Genomic DNA, 15210 nt, shown 5'->3' on the forward strand with positions numbered 1-15210 from the left:
TCATGGGAGGTTAGAAATGCAGACAAGGCGGTACTAAGGAGGGACTAACAAGCCTATTAACGATTCAGAAACCAGCATTTATGAAGGACAATGACACAATCCAATGACAAATATGGGCGTAGAGTGGGAGGGGCTTCAACTCCATACTCCAATACAGCATTGCTCGTAGAGCAGCACATGCACTGCCTAGGCTCGACCTAAAAAGTGATCAAGCGGCACACAGAACCATAGAAACCCGGAGGGAGGCATACATGGAGACAGTCAATGAAGTGAGGCGGAGAAACAGGCCCCAACTGGCTACCAGGTGTTTCGGTGAACTGGCAGGGCGGGGGCCGATTTCACTGCTGTGTCGGGACGGTTTTGTTGCTGAGGACCTTCTGGCCACATTCCTACTTGCAGCTCTTCTAAATAAACAATGACAAAACAAACAGTTTTAAAGTGTACTTTAATACCATTTGTTTTTGCATTGTTCATTTAGAAGCCCTCCTGCTAATTTTGTGTTTGTGTGTGTATGTGTGTATGTATGTATGTATGTATATATAATATAATAATTGGAGGATCGGAAAACAGTGAGCTGTTGACCGGAGGGAGGGTTGGCAGCAGAATGTAGAGACCCCAGGTAAGCAGTGGAATACGGGTGTGGGGTGGAATCGAACTGCTACCAAAATAATACAGTATTGACAGTTGAGAAATTTCAAAGTTAAGAGAGATGTCATCCACTACAGTGCGCGAAAGAGGAGGAGGCTGAACACATGTTCAGCGATCGAGGTTTGCAAGGAGAGAGGAGGGGAGCTCAAAGTAATGGTAATCCCCCTCCAAGCAACGGATTTACAACAACCATTGAGAACACTTGAAAAATTGAACGGCAAAGGAATGACAGTGTGTGGGAAGTGAAGTCCCTGACCAAGTACCTAGATGTGGGTAGAATACCATGCAGTTTAAGGTTACTCATAGCGCAGAGTTCTGAAAACCCCGACCATGAGATGTTGGAAGAGTAAACAACCAGTAATCTTGAAGCATCAGAAACGAAACCTTGAGGCATCAGAAAGGTTAGTACGGATATTAATTAAAAACAAGGAAAAGGACAGAGCAAAGATCGTATAGGTGCTTGTAGCACTGGAATCTGCTCTGGATGCAAGGTCTGAGAAGGAAACAATCATGAAGTTCAAAAGCGAAATGCAAACAAGACTAAAAAAACAGGAAGATGTTATCAAACGAAGGAAGATGAACAAATTCTTAAGAGATAAAGTGAATTATGAATTGGGCCAGACCTTCACATTTGTACGGAGATTTGAACGCATCCGAAAACAATAGCAAAAACAGGATGGGGAAGAAGTGATGGAGTGAAAGCAATGGACTCCGAAACGGAACTCCGCTTAGAAGTGGGAACGAGCAATAAGGATCTGAGTAGGAGCCAGGGCAGAGCAATTCAGGTGCAACAAGAAAAATTACAATACCGGACGAGCTGGATTTTTTACGGCTAGATCGTCGTGCAACCCTCAGACCTCGGAACTCAAGGTCTCAAAGGCCAACCGGAGGAGGTGCCCAAGTAAAGAGCAACGACAAGGAAACAAGAAAACAAAACTAAACCAAAAATACCAAGAAAATATGGAAGCGCAAATAATTAATAATAAAGATGAACTAGGTAAATCGATCATAAACCTTACAGATCTAGTACTATCTAAGGCGGATGAACAGATTTTAATATTGGGACTGTCATTTTGCCCAAAGAACCCTGTAGCTAGACAGTGCAAGACCACACACCAGAAAGACCCCACACAAGTTAAATACTTTGTGATAGATGCAGTCCTGACATACAAGAGGGGTGGTGTCCGGGTAAGATCATTACGGGAGCTTGAAACAAGATACATACTCAGACTTGACAGTAGAACACCCAATGGGCTTAATACTGATGAATAATTCCATTCCTGTCTTTAATTTTAATGGTGAGACAATCGTTTTAATTCATAAGTATTTAAGAATCCAAGATGAAACTCAAACTTACTCCTTGCAAACATGGCCCATCTCCGAGGGTTAGGTACTGCAAAGGCCTCATAAGGCACTAGCCGAAACTTGAGTTGTTGGAGGTGAAATATGATTCGTTGATCAATTAGGCACTAGCCTGCAATTTTGAATGTTAGATGCAATTTGGGTAAATGAATTGTGCATCTCACGTTGACACTTGTCTAGTTCACATAAACAATGAAAGTTTGATTTGATTTAGTTTACATAAGGAATATTTAGAATACATAAATGTTTACTTAAGGGGAGTGAATGAACTGTACCTTGACACTTGTCTTGTTTAGCACAGGCGCTTGAAGTCTGGTCCATTATGTACAGTGAAACATTTGAAATATATGTAGGTTTGTTTTAGACACATATTGTGGAGAAGTGTGGCTCAATGGTTAGAGCGGCAGACCCTGATGCAGAGGTCTAGCCAGGGACCAGGGTTCAATTCCCCGCCTCAGCGGGTCTTGGGCTCAAAAATTCCACGGACCTGATAATTCTCGCCTCGGTGCCTATTCCAGTCATGGAGTCCCACTCTGCAACTCTGGGCAATAGCTTGCTTAATCTCCACAACGGCCCCCACAAGGCTAAGGATGCCTGGCCTCCACCTTGGCCCAGGAGTGGACGCCTCACAGGAAAAGCCAGGATGGGTTCCACAGAGGTATTCGTACAAGCGCCTTGAGACCCTTGCGGGTGAGTAGTGCGCTATACAAGTATCAATTTACATTTACATATTACCCTAAAATGGTATAATTATGACCTGTGCGCCTCGAAATAAATTTGATGTTGTGTTTAGGTTTTAAATGTCGAGTGATTGTAACTTGAGTTGGACGACCGGACCGGATAATGATGTACTGGTAGTCTTTCTTCGTTGGCAGTTTGACCCCTGGAAAGATAAGGCTAATGAGTGGCAGTTAAACTGTATGTGACCAAGGCCGCCGTGTCGGCTGAAACGCGTATTGGCTTATGTGAAATAAAGAAGACTTTTTGAACATTCCGCAATCGAAGTTGGCTCTGTTTGTTGTGGTAATATTAACAAATGTTACGGATATCTATATATATATCTATATATATATATATATATATCTATATATATATATATATATATATATATATATATATATATATATATATATATATTTTTTTCAAAGTCCTCCACCAAAGTCGCGGAACTCACAACGGGTGCCTCCATTATGCGGGAGTGAGACCCGCTGTGTAAACAACAACAAACTGGAGCCCTCACGGGGGATTTTTAGCCACATTTACTTGCTGCAAACGTGTTTCAGCAGTCCGCTTTCCTCAGTGCGGCATCCATAACCATGCGGGCAGAACACGGAGATTTAAACTTCTCCTCTCCCTGATTGGCTGTTCACTACCCAAGCAAATTAATCAAAGGGCACCAAGCCAATTAGTGCAGAAATGACGGTCCGGCAATTTTATGCTGTTTTAATAACGGGACTCCAATGTCCAATAACACCACTGTCACTTGATGTTTCCATGGGAGCTGCTCCCACCATTGTCCTCCGTTCTCAGTGCCCTTTACAATCCGTGCGCTGTCACTCAGTGAATTTGGTTTATGCGCCCCTCGCCTGTCGCTGGTCCCTCCGTGGGAGTCAGACATGTGACTGGCTTCCCCACACTCAATAGTCTATGACCTCCAATGGTCAACGGCGGTATTCCAACGATGATTCAGGCAGGCTTTAATAGAATGCTTCAAAGTCCCCCACCAAAGCCGCTGAACTCACGACCTGTGCCTCCATTATGCGGGGGTGAGACCCGCTCTGTAAACAACAATAAACAGGAAACTGGAGCACTCACAGGGCATTTTTAACCAAATGTAGGCGCCGCAGACACGTTTGAGCAGTCGGCTTTCCTCAGTGCGTCATCCATAACCATGCAGGCAGAACACGGAGATTTAAACTTCTCTGCTCCCTGATTTGCTGTTCACCATCCAATCAAAGGTCACCAAGCCAATTGGTGCGGAAATGACGGGCCGGCAATTTCATGCTATTTTAATAACGGGACTCCAATGTTCAATATATATATAAAAAAATCCTGACAATTTTGGTTGGTAGATGTAATGCTGTATCGCTTTTTTCCTCAATTATTTTGATGTCCACGATATCAGTTTCTGTTTTTATTTAGGAAGCTGACATATTCAATATGTATACTTATCAATTGTTGTTGCTGCAAGGTCAGGAGTTGAGTCTGTTTTTTAGGTGGGGGGGTGCTTATGAAATTAAATGAAAAGAGCATTTGTAAAGCGCAGTAGCTACCCTGAGGCGTCCTGGCACTGCGGACAAACGCGTGTGAGAAGGCAGAGGGAGCCTATTCTAGTCGTTAAACAGCTGAGTTTTAGGCTTTTTCCTGAAGGACAGCAAGTTGGGTTCTGCACGTAGGTGGAGGGGTAAGGATTTCCAGAGTTTGGCCGCGTTGTGGGAGAAGGAGCGTCCACCACATCTAACCTTCTTGATTCTGGGTGCTGTGAGAAGGTATGAGAAGGTAGATCCAAGCTGTCTGTTTGGTTGGTAGGGAGTGACCAATGTGTGAATAATAGTGACACCAGATTTCCAGAAGGCTCGATGTGCGATGCACAGGGCCTTAAATGCGATTCTTTCCCTGACGGGGAGCCAATGGAGCTTCCTGAGTTCTGGTTTGACTGGGGTACGACGCGGGATCTGGAGAAGGGTACGTGCTGCACAGTTCTGGATAACCTGCAGCTTGTTTAAGGTGGACTGTGGGGCCCCTAGGTAGGGGGCATTTCCAAAATCCAAGCATGACAGGATTAAACCTTGGATCATGATCCGTCTGGCATTAAAGGGTAGGAGGGGAGTAATTTTTCGGGTGAGTTTGAGTAGACCAAAGCAGGTAGCTGATAATTTATTTGCTTGGTGATTGAAATTGAGGGACTTGTCCAGCCAGATGCCAAGGCTTTTGATTGTGTCCTTGGGCGCAGGGAGGGGGTCCAAGGCAGGTGGGCCAGAGGTGGTCGATTTTGGGATTGGGGCGGTGACCTAGCAGCATTAGCTCGGTTTTGTCTCCGTTCAGTTTGAGACAGGAAGATGTCATCCAGGAGGTCACTACTTCCAGGCAGTCCCTAAGATTGTTGGGAGCGGTGTGAGACTGACTCAGAGCCACCACTAGCTGAGTATCGTCCGCGTAGGTGATTGTTTTTATCCCGAAGGGACGGACGATCTCAGCAAGGGGGCTCATGTACACATTAAAAAATGTAGGGCTTAAGGAAGAGCCCTGCGGTACACCACAATCGAGGGGTTTGCTAATGGAAGCAGTATCACCTTCGAAGACTTGGAAGGGTCGCTCCTTCAAGAAGGATTCGAACCATGAGATTGCTATTGATGAGACTCCTAGGTTGGTGAGTTGTTGCAGTAGTATGCTGTGGTTTACAGTGTCGAAGGCGGCACTTAGGTCTAGCAGGATGATGGCTGCAGTGCCTCCCTGATCCATGATCTTCCTTATCTCTTCTATCACATTGATAAGGGCAGTCTCAGTTCCGTGCATGGGTCGAAAACCTGTTTGGGTAGGGTCAAGCAACTGGTGGGTCTCTAGGAATTCCGTCAGAGTCTTGTGACGTGTTTCTTTAGGAGCGCTCTGACCATGGCCCGTTTCCAAGGAAGCGGGACAATTCCTGTGGCTAGTGAGGTGTTGAGTAATTCTAAGATGGTGGGAAGGATGTGCGTGGTGGTGCTGGGTCGTTGGGAGATCTGGATTTTACTAGGAGCATGATGGATTGTAGTGAGGGTGGGTCAAGTTGGGGAAAGTTGGCGAGTTTCACTGGAATGTGGGGTTGTGGATCAGAAGGAGTGATTAGTGGAGTTGGGGCTTGAGCGTGGGGGAAGGAGGTGTAGATCGTTTGTATTTTATTATGGAAGAATTCTGCCAGTTCGTTACAGCGGGCTTGGAGATTGAAGGGGATTTGAGGTTTTTCAGTGAGTTTGAGGAGGGATTTTGCGATTTTATAGATTTCCTTGGGTTTGGATGCGGCTGCATTGATCTTGCTTTCGTAGAAAGCTGCCTGCGCTGTTCTAATTTCATTTTTATAGGTTTTTATTGCGGCTCTGTACGCAGTTTTCCTGGGAAGGGAGTAGTCTAGGCGCCAGTTTCTCTCTAGTTTTTTACATTGGCGTTTCTTTTCTCGAAAGTCCTGGGAGTACCAGGGGGAGCTCTTAGTGGTACTCTTTGGTTTCGTCACTGTAATGGGGAGAACGGAGTCTAAAGAGTTTAAAATCCACTTGTTGAAGTTCTCATTAGCTGTGGAGGGATCCGCATTGAAGGGTGGTCTGAAGGAGTCTAAAGCTACTGTCCATTCTGCTTGGGGGAGTTTGGACCAATTGTGTTTCTTCCGGGTAGTTATATTGGATGCTTGATGGAGGGCTAGGTATCCCCAGGAGGGAGGGTTTAGAAAATGGTCCGTCCATGGCAGGGGCAAAGGGTTTCTCGCTAAAAGACTTGAACAGTTGGTGATGATGGGGTCTAGGAGATGACCCTTAGAATGGGTGGGTTTTAGCACTAATTGTTGGAGCTGTAGTGCAGCAAGACTGGAAATTATTTCTAAGGCATTGTTGTCTGAAGGGTTGTCAAAGTGAATGTTAAAATCTCCCAGGAGAGTGAAGTTAGATGAGCTACAAACTAGGTTAGCTATGGAGGATGGTAGGGAATTAAGGAACTGTCCTTGAGTCCCAGGTGGACGGTATATAAGTATCCCTGACAGAGTGCTCGTGGGGGAGAAATCTAGGGCGAATAAAAGACTTTTGCAGTTGGAGATTGGGTAAGGGGAGCTGCGGCAACTATAGTATTCTTTGTAAATTATAGCTAAGCCCCCTCCTCTTCCAGTTGTACGGTCTTCACGCACAATTTGGTATCCTTTGGGTAGGGCCTGGACAATATCGGGGTCTGACTCTAGATGGAGCCAAGTTTCGTTTAAAAACAGGGCGTCGGGGCTATGTTCTATTAACAGTGAGATCTCAGTGGTGTGTTTGGGGAGGGATCTACAGTTTAGAAGGAGGATACTTCGCTGTGCAGTTTTAGTTGGGAGGCCGGGGGGAAGGCTGGATCCGCAATGAGGGCCTGTTAAGTTCTGGTGTGGTGGATTGCAGATGGTAGGACAGGGTGGTGGGACTTTTCTTCTGAGCTTGTGCAGTGAGTTAGAGCTGTATCTTTTGACTAGGGTAAAAGAAGGAGCAGGGGGTGTGGCCCCTGGCCCCAGTCGGCCGCGGACGGGCACAGACGGGCTTGCCTTTGGCACGCCAGCTGCGCGTCCGCTGCACGGGACAACAGGCATCAGCTTAATGTAGAGGACTGGGCTCTAGGTCATGTGACCGTACGAGCTCCGCCTCTACACGTCCCACCGGTAGTCAGGCAGGCATGGGGTTCAATTTACAAGTCACCCTCCACAACAATCAGGCGGTTAAGCCTGCGGTGGACCAGGGTGAGTACAAGTATTTAAAATATTCAGTGCTGAGTGATTTAAATGAGCCTAGAACAAGAGGCGATTTAAAAACAATGTCTTCCTTCGGATTTCAGACTTACTATGCTCGCTGCAATCTTAGCACGCGTCCGCTGCGCGGGACAGCAGGCATCAGCTTAATGTAGAGGACGGGGCCCTATGTCACGTGACCGTCCGAGCTCCGCCTCTACACGTCCCACCCGTAGTCAGGCAGGCAAGCGGTTTGATTTACAAGTCCCCCTCCACAACAATCAGACGGTTAAGCCTGCGGTGGACCGGGGTGAGTACAAGCATTTAGAATATTCAGTGCTGAGTGATTTAAATGAGCCTAGAACAAGCGGCGATTTAAAAACAATGTCTTCCTTCAGATTTCAGACTTACTATGCTTGCTTCAATCTTAGCGAGCGTCCGCTGCTTGTGGCCTCCACTGCTTCCGAATTTCATGACTGAGGAGGGTGGGTGGATTGAAAGGGAGGGGGTTGGTTCAGCTTTTTCGTTCCTTTCTAGGATTGGTGTTCTTTTGTCAGTATTACTATTATCATTATTTTCCTTTCCCCTCTTCTTTTTTTCTTGTTTTCCTTCATCAATATTTCTCAACTTTTGGCATAGAATGTACTATCTTAAAATATTTTGGTGTTTTTTTTTATCTCAGATACATATTTTATATATATATATATATATAGATATTACTCCTTTATGGGGGTTTCGTTAGGAGTAAATGGTGTTTTTTCGACAGTCTCCATTTCAGATGGGAACTATCTTGTATTACATGTTAGACATCACTACTATTCTAGGTCTTCACATATAGATTACTTGTATCGCTGGGTCACTTCTATCTTTACCCCTTCCATGCTCGTGACGAGACCAGCTCGTCATGAGTCACGGTGGAGCTGTGCTCATGACGAGCTGGTCTCGTCATAACAGTGCCGCTCCTCCGACGCGCGATTAATTCCCCGCCTGTGCGAGCGAATTAATCAGTGGGTGGGGTCGTGATGAGACTAGATCGTCATGAGCACAGCCCCAGTTTGACTCGTGACGAGCTGGTCTCGTCAAAAGCACCGCGGCGCTGCGCCCCCTCCCCCACTTCCCCCGCACCATGTGGGAATTACCCGCGCAGCGAAGTGGTTAATTTTGTTTGCTGTGTGCACACATAATGTTTTATAATCCAGGTCTTCTAAAACAATTAAGGTAATCTCCTTGAATAGAAAGACAATAAACCTTCCAGTTAAGAGGAGGAAAATACTCCACTACTGTCGTAAACTCAAAAACAACATTATTTTTTCTGCAAGAAACAAGACTGGACGAAAATGACTCGAGACTCGTTCCAATAGTGGGTTCTGATGAACTTGGATCCTCCCCAGCTGTTAGAAAAAAGTATGGAGTAATCACATAAATGTTTTATTTATAACAGCAGGTATCAGTTGCTTAGAAAATAATCATGATAAGAACAGCAGATAGCTAATCTCTAAACTCTCTAAAAATTATAATTTTTTTATAGAACTAACATTTATACCCCAAAGTACAATGACCCCCTCACTTCTGGACAGAGCCACATAAAACATTCTACCATAACCCGGTTTCAAATGGGTTATTGCTGATAGAAGATTTTAGCATGCATATGGTTAGCACCTTGGACAGAATTTCAGCATGCTCATATAGACCCAGTAAAGCTCACAAAGTTTATGAAACATATGACGCCCTTGTTAGGACTAACTAATATTTGGCAGTTCTGTAACCCTACAGGCTGTGATTTTATTTTCTAGTCGCATCCCCATAATACCTTGTACGAGAATGTATTACATTTTTATCAAATAAACATTTGATGCCTATGATAACAAATCCAAACATTGGGCCTCTTTTAGTATGTGATCATGCTTGTATCTCCATAAAAATAAAATGTTGCTAACACAGTACCCTTATAAAAGATATGGAGAATTATTGAACAATGATAATTTGCTAGATAAGATCACCTCCGCTATTCATAAACCATTCAAAGATAACCAAACAGAAAATATTGCACCTTAGATATCATGCATATGAAATGTGTAATGATAGATATTTTGATAGATATTATGGCCAAGAAAAATCAGCATTCTAAATACTAAATTAAATTCCTAAGAAGCAGAGATTGGCATATTAGAAAATGCCAGAGATCAAAACATACTACTAAAATTGAAAACCTTAAAATACGAGCATAACAAAATTCTTAGTGAACAAGCACATAGATGGGTAACTACTTTGAAAGCTAGGAATGCTATAGAACAAAGCAAAGCAGAGAAATCATGGCAAACTATCACAACTTTAAAAATAATAAAACCCTTATAATGGCAATTAGTGATGGCAAAATGTGTACAAATAATAAGGATATTGTGAACACCTTTCAGGATGGATTTCTACTCCAAATTATATAATCTAGTTAATGTTCCTACTATTGAAGACTGCTGTAATTATTTTTTAAAAAACAAATTGATCATTTTCAAAATCTCAGCTTCTGCTAAATTGGATTCAGACAGAGATATGATAACCTTTGAAATATCTAGCGCTATAAAATCACTTAAATTAGGGAAGGCTCATGGGCCTGATGAACTCCCAGCTTCTTTTTATACTAAATGTTTCCGTTTTCCCCCTTATCCTAAATCTATTCTCCTATTTTAGTAAATCCGGAGACATTTTTGGTACAGCCTCAAAATCCATGATTATTGTAAACCATAAGGAAGAAATTAACCCGTTAAATACCAAGAACTATAAAAAATGTCCGCTTCTGAATGTTGACTATAAAGTATATTTAAAAGTTTTAGCTCAACGCCAGAGAGAATATTACCCAATATAATTTATGTATCCCAATCTGGATTTTATAAAAGGGGTGATATGCTTCGGACAACATTACAATATTTGCCCCTGTAATTGGAAAGGCCCCTCTCCTACAAATCCCCACAATGACAATGGCTTTAGATGCTGAGAAAGCCTTTTACAAAGGTTTTGTAGACGCACTTACGCTCAGTGCTGAGAGCATTTGGCACAGAATCAGATTGTAAACGTATGCTAGTGGCTTTATACTCTCATCCAAAAGCCAATATTATGAGATGACAATCATAAATCGTCCAACTTTAACTTAGTCTAAGGTACCAGGAAAGGCTATCCATTGTCCCCACTCTTATTTCTTTTGGCCATAGAACCACCATTAATTGACATAAGTTTAAATCCACGTATCAAATTCACCACCTCTACACACAAACTAGTAGCATATGCTAATGAGGTCCTAATTTTTATTGAAGAAGTTAATTTGGCAATTTGCTTCGGATAACATTAGATTATTTGCCCATGTAATGGAAAAGGTCCCCAACATATACCCTCAATGGGAATGGCTTTAGATGCTGAGAAAGCCTTTTACAAAGGTTTCATAGACGCACTTACGCTCAGTGCTGAGGACATTTGACACGGGATCAGATATCAGACGTATAGTAGAGGCTTTATACTGTCCTCCTAAAGCCCATATTAAGAGATGACAATCCTAAATCGTCCAACTTTAATTAGCCTAATGTACCATGAAAGGTAGTCAATTGTATCCCACTCTTATTTCTATTGGCCATAGAACCAATGTTAATAGGCTTAAATCCATGTATCAAATTCACCACCTCTACACACAAGTTAGTGGCATATGCTAATGATGTCCTACTTTTTACAGAAGAGGTGGATTTGGTGATTCCTGAAATTTTCTCTGGATATTCCTTCACAAGAATAAAACTGAAGTTTTTCCTCAACCTTTTATGCCAACCTAAAATGATTGGATCATCCGGCTTGAAGTGGCAAGTGGAGCATCTTAAATACCTTGGTATTGAATTTAAAAAAGACTATGTCTAATCAAAATCCACCTAGAGGAAACAAATAACAAATAATATTAAAACACTAACAGAAGCATAATGTCCTAAATTCATTCATTTGGTGGGGTAGACTACAATTTATTAAAATGATGATTGCCCCACAAATAACCTTTTAGTCTTCCATATTCCTGCTATTTTTATCTGCAGAATCTTTAAAACTATTGTTAAAATGGTATCTAAATATATCTAGAAAAATAAAAAGGCCAGAATAGCTTTGATGAAACTGAAATCTTGTAAAATGAATAAAGGGATGACTCTTTTCAATTTGTTTAAACACCAAACTGCTTTTTAGTTGAAACAGTCTTGTTGGTGGTTTCTCCTGTCACTAGACTCTGTACCGTCATAGTTGTTGTTGGAGACATCGATTATCCACCCTTTCTCCTTTCTCAATTTGCTCACTATGTCAGGCTTCAAAACTCCACATTATCTGAACATTATTCAATCCACATCTAAGGCTTTCTTGTTTTTGGCCCACAAATTTCTTAACAGACTGCAAAGGTCCAAAATACCCATCCCTGTGGCTTAACACCAAGGTTAACGTTAATGGGAAAAGACTCTTCCGGGACGATTAGGCAAAGCTGGTTATTCTTATGATCTAGGATGTAACAAATTCTGATGGATAACCCCTGTTACTCGCTTCCTTGAAAGATTCCCAGAATTGACCAAATATAGATTTTATCAGTTTGTAAACCATAGAGCAGCCTTAAAACTATCATTTGCCCATAAGAGCCATATTGCATGGCTTTCTTGGAGAATTCAACTAAACTGGGTCAGGTGGCCTGCTGGTGTTATAACTCTGGAAACACAAGACACCAAGATGAAGGAATCCATGATTAATTAACGGAGTAATATATGCATTTTATTAAATGAGAATCCATATGGACTAAAATCTGGACTAATGGACCGAAGAATACAATTTCACCCTTACCTATCCAATGTGAATATTGGGCGTCGAACAGCTGCATTTGGACTCATGGAAGAATATGCAAGCAGGAGATTACGGAATCTTCCTCCTGTTGGATTTATGCGAAAGACACTGCTGACTTAGAACATGTGCTGTTGTATTCTTATAACCCTCCTTTACACTCCCTCGTTCATGTGCAATGCTATTACTGGTTCTGGGCACGAAGAGGGAAGAGAGCAAGACACAGAAAATGGCGAATCACTGCACAGCTTCATAATCAAGCCATGCAGTGGTTGGCCATGTTCCCTTGACCTCAGCCCCGCATTCTGTGCTACCTCACGTCGAGGCTTAGAGGCCTATCAACATCTTCTGAACCAATCCAGTCGCTTCTCGCTAGCTCTTTGTTAGTAAACAGCACAAGAGCAGCACCAGGATTGGCCGGGGCAGGCAGAACTAGTGCTCCTTAGGAGACGGGGGGACTGCAGCTGTGATTCCCCCGGCTCACTAATTGTTCAGGTAGAGTGAAGGCCTGAGTGTGTGTGTTGGGCTGGTCAGAGAAAAGCACCAGTTCAACCCAACATGCGCACTTCACTTAAAAAGTGAGTGGTTCACTTGAGCCTGCTTGGTGGTAATGGAGCACAACCCCCCTCCACACTCATGGACAGGAAGTTAAGGCACCCGCAAAACAGCCCATGCTGCTGAAATAAAACCGCTGCCACGGGCAGAAAAAATAATTCTTAACATTTAATATGGGGGGCAAGGGGACACAAATACAGGGGGGGAAATTACCTTGTGCCTCAATAGAGGAACCACCCCTGTATATAGGAGATATGATTAATTCTCATTATCAACATTGGGGTATTGTTGTCTTAAAAATTATTGTGTTAATGTATTTTATACTTGTTAACCAAATATAGGACAATGTATGTACCGGTTTGTCTTTCTTTTTATTTTGACTCATATTCTTGTTGTTGATTGAATGCAATAAAAACGATAATGCACAAAACAATGGATTTAGGCCCAGATCTCTGTACTGGGGTGAATGTATGACATTGTTCTGCATTCTGTCCATCAATTGTTCTTTTTGTAGTACAAACACCTGCAACACAACTATAGATGAATCAAGCTCATGGAACTATAGCTAGATTTGGAGACTGGCACACCTATGAATCTGAATGTACACCAAAATATTTCACTGCCTAAAAATGATTTTATGCTCAGATTTTGACTGTAGTGAAATATTCTTCTTCATGTGAGGGCCCCAGTGGTCGAATTTTCCTCTCGTTCTAACCCTAGCGTAACCTTTTTTTGCTCTACATCTCAATCTCCATTTTTATCTTAGAAAAAAGAAATCCCTCACCCCAATGTTGATCTACTCAATCATCATAGTCACCTACCTGTATGCCTGTAAACAAACCACAGTGCTCCCCTTCCTCGAGAAACCCTCAACATACCAAAAGGTCTTAGCCGACTACCGGCCTGTCTCCGTGCTACCCTACCTGGTAAAAGTCATGGAAAAGATGATAAATAAACCCCTAGCCACTCACCTCTCTGACAACCACCTCCTCGACACCAACTCTGGATTCAGGACGAACCACAGTTCGGAGATCTTCATTGCCACCAATGACAACATTCGGATGCTCATGGACCGAGGTGGCACCGCAGTCCTCACCCTACTGGACCTTTCCACAGCTTTCAACACCCCATCCTTATATCCTTATCCAACCACTGCACAAAGCCAGCATTCATGGTCCAGCTCTTCACTGAATTTTCTTCTTCCTGAAAGGCTGCACTCAGTTGGTCTTCCTGGCCCCTTAACCTCAGACGCCATCTGCCTCATCTGTGGAGTTCCGTACTCAGCCCCAATCTGTTTAATGCCTACATGACTCACCATATTCATTTGTGTCCACAGAATCAACATAATATCCTATGTTGATGACACCCAGCTCATACTCTCCCTGTCCGACAAGATGCCAAACATCCTGACCAATTCCTTGGCCTACATCACCGAAGCCATTGGATGGATGAAAACCAAATGCCTCAAGCAAAGCACAAGCAAGGCGGAAGTAGTAGTCCTTGACAAGACATTTCACTCTGGGATGCCACCTGGTGGCCTGCTGATCTCAGACACACAGCTCTCCAAGCAACTCACACAAAACGTATGACCGCTCACAACGACTGGCCAAGTAAACACTGCTTCTATTTTTGCTTCAAGATGCTCAAGAAGATCTTCACATGGCTCCCCCACTACACTCGCAGGACCGTCACCCAAGCCATCATCAACTGCAAACTGGAATAAGGCAACGCACTCTGTGCTGGAAAAAATACTCAACCGACGAGAAGAATCCAGGGTATACAAAACTCAGTGGCCCAGCTCACCCTCAACCTCCCTCTTCGCACTTGCATCACCCTGCAGCTCAATTCTCCACTGGCTCCCAATCCGCAAACGAGCACCCTTTAAACTCTTCACACATACATACAAAGCCTTATACACAATAGCCCCACGTATCTCAACAACTGCATGAACTTCCACAAACCTACCAGACAATTCCGTTCAACCTGCTTCTAAATTCCGTTCAACCTGCCTCTTTCTTGCACACATCTCTTACATATGCAAAAGAAGATCCGGCGGTTGTGCCTCCTATCTCCTAAAGCCTGGAACGAGCTTACTCTTCTCATTAGAGCCTCCTCCTCTGTTCTTGAATTCCTCAAAAAACTGAAGACCTGGCTTTTCACCTAGCCCTAACACTATCTTGGCCAATACAGCTCCTACTTCAACGCCAGAATACTCCTCCAGGGGGAATTGTGCGCTATACAAATACATCTAACATAACAGAGAGATGATGAGATAGAGAGGTAGAGACAACCTCCTTTTTGGGGGGTTTCTGTCGCTTCCTCTCTGTAGTTCTCTCTGTCTCACTTTATCTTCCTGTCCCCCAGCAAGTACTGTTTCC

General features: G+C 43.3%; 1 protein-coding gene across 1 annotated transcript in view; it reads left to right on the forward strand.

The window, feature by feature from the left end:
* The window catches only part of ASPSCR1 (ASPSCR1 tether for SLC2A4, UBX domain containing), a 709269-nt gene that overhangs the window by 132867 nt on the left and 561192 nt on the right, over positions 1-15210 (forward strand). The window lies entirely within an intron of this gene.

Source organism: Lissotriton vulgaris, chromosome 7, assembly GCF_964263255.1.
Source record: "Lissotriton vulgaris chromosome 7, aLisVul1.2, whole genome shotgun sequence".
In the NCBI taxonomy this organism is placed as follows: Eukaryota; Metazoa; Chordata; class Amphibia; order Caudata; family Salamandridae; genus Lissotriton; species Lissotriton vulgaris.